The following is a 2,123-nucleotide window of genomic DNA, read 5'->3' as shown; positions in this document are numbered from 1 at the left end:
TGTTGTTTTTAATAATGTATTTTTTTTTTATTATTTAGTTTTTTTTTTTTTTTTTTTTTTTTTTGGGGGGGGGGGGGGGTTCAACGTGATATTTTTCAGGACATCTTAAAAATTCAGAGAAACTAGGTCACTGATTGGTCGTTTGTCATGATATCCATATGTGACTCTTTGTATATGGGGAGTGATATTTTACCAGAGACAAAACCAAAGCGTGTTTTCATGCCCTTGGACTGCCACCAAAAATTCTTAGAGAATGTTTTGCATCCCAACTATCCTACAAACAGCAGGCTGGCAGCCATTGTCTGAGGTCCTCTCACAGGGCAGGAAGCATCTGCTACTTCCACAGCATGCCAGCATGTTCTTTTCACTGAGAGAACGGAGCAAATGGGAATCCCTGAGCTTTGTTTTTTTTTTTTTTTTTTTTACTTGAAAGGAGGAAGAGACTAAAGGGGGGAAGCTAAGGACACAGCGGGATCAAAACAGAGCATTTAAATAAGTTATTTCACAAAGTCTCAGCCTCCGGCATGTGTTAGAAAGGAAGACATCAATAATACAATGACTGTGGATGACACAGGGAAAAGACATGAAGTATTCACTTCTAGTGGACTTTTATTTTTCAATTTTATTCTGATTTTGTTTTGTGATAAACTCAAAGTAGAGTATAATTATAAAGTGATAGGGTAATTCTACAGGCTTTTCAGATTCCTTCATAAATAAAATTGAATGCACTTGCATTGTACCGTCTTTACTGAACACATTCTCACACCACCTCTCGATGCGGTTATCACTGTTGATCTTTTGGATTTTGTCTCCACCAGATTTCCAGATTTTAACTGTTCTTTTTTTCACAAAATAACTCAAGCTTAATAAGATTGGACAATGTCTGTAAAGTATTGTAACAGGTTCTCAGTAGGATTATGTTCTGGACTGTACCTGAGCCAGTCTAACACAATAATATCTTTTCATCTAAATTATGTTGTTGAAGCTCTGGGTCTATGTTTTTTGGTTGTTGTCTTACTGGACAATGAACCTCGACAAGGTTCATTCTCCTGTACGGTCTAAAGAAATCCTTCCCCACAGCATGATACTGTGGTCATATTATGTGTATGATGCATGCATACCCATAATGTGTGTTGTGCAGTGATAGTTGATGTAGTTTGTTTCAGAAAGTTTTTACTACTTACAAAAACGAAGGATGTTTGGCTTTTGGGTGGAATTTATTGTAACAAGTTTACAATAGAATATTGTACGCATCAAGAAAATAGAGGATTTAAGTAAAAGCATACAATGTTTATTTCCTCATCTCAAACACTGTATTGAAACAAAAGCCAACAACAATGGCTAAAGGTAAATGGACTGAACTTACATGGCACTTTATCCAGTCATTTTTGACCACTCAAAGTGCTTTACACTAGAGTCACAGTCACCCATTCGCACTCACAAATGCTCACACATTTATACACCGATACGAAGATCGGTAGGCAATTTGGGTTTAAGTGCCTTGCCCAGGGGCACATTGACATGTGGCAGGAGGAAGCTGGAATTGAACCTACAACCTTCTGATCGCAAGACAACTACTCTACCCACAGAGTAGATTTGCTAATGTCTCAAGAATGTGTCATGTGCCCTTGAGGCAACAATGTCTCGTGATGTTTGACTTATTGTCTCTTTGAACGACAGAAGTCAGGTCATTGAGGTTCTGGGGTCCAGAGTCATGAGCCTCTACACCAGGGGTCCCCAAACTACGGCCCGTGGGCCGCATCCGGCCCGCCTCCTCATTTGGTCCGGCCCCCTGAATAATACCAGAGAGCATTCAGGGTTTTTTTGTCATATATATGTGGATTTTTCTTCAACCACCAGGGGGGCTCTTGAGCAGATATGAAACTTAGTTTCCCTCAATGGAATATATACTAGTCAGTACCAGTCACCGTTTCGCTCACAGTTTTTTTCCATTTGCATTCTGGGTAAAAATCTATCTACAAACGCGAATATGTCGTCGGGAGTAATCCAAACCCCCCCCCCCCCCCCCCCAAAAATTTTCTAAGGTTTTTTTTCTCTCAAAAGAAAAACCCCCCCCCCCCCAGCCCCAAAAATTTTCTAAGGTTTTTTTTCTCTCAAAAGAA

General features: G+C 39.7%; 1 protein-coding gene and 1 long non-coding RNA gene across 8 annotated transcripts in view; both read right to left on the bottom strand.

The window, feature by feature from the left end:
- LOC106936416 (uncharacterized) overlaps positions 1-799 on the bottom strand; it is a 19,226-nt gene extending 18,427 nt beyond the window's left edge. The window contains exon 1 of the long non-coding RNA XR_001422134.1: positions 789-799. This is a non-coding gene — a long non-coding RNA (uncharacterized LOC106936416). The remainder of the gene's footprint in view (positions 1-788) is intronic.
- Positions 1-2,123, bottom strand: part of nrxn2b (neurexin 2b) — an 825,611-nt gene that overhangs the window by 595,352 nt on the left and 228,136 nt on the right. The gene's annotated exons all lie outside the window — the stretch shown is intronic.

The sequence above is a fragment of the Poecilia latipinna genome, unplaced genomic scaffold (genome assembly GCF_001443285.1).
Source record: "Poecilia latipinna isolate Pla-1442-1.1 unplaced genomic scaffold, P_latipinna-1.0 Scaffold6, whole genome shotgun sequence".
In the NCBI taxonomy this organism is placed as follows: Eukaryota; Metazoa; Chordata; class Actinopteri; order Cyprinodontiformes; family Poeciliidae; genus Poecilia; species Poecilia latipinna.
Note: the sequence above shows the minus strand (reverse complement) of the source record. Positions and strands in the feature narration are given on the sequence as shown.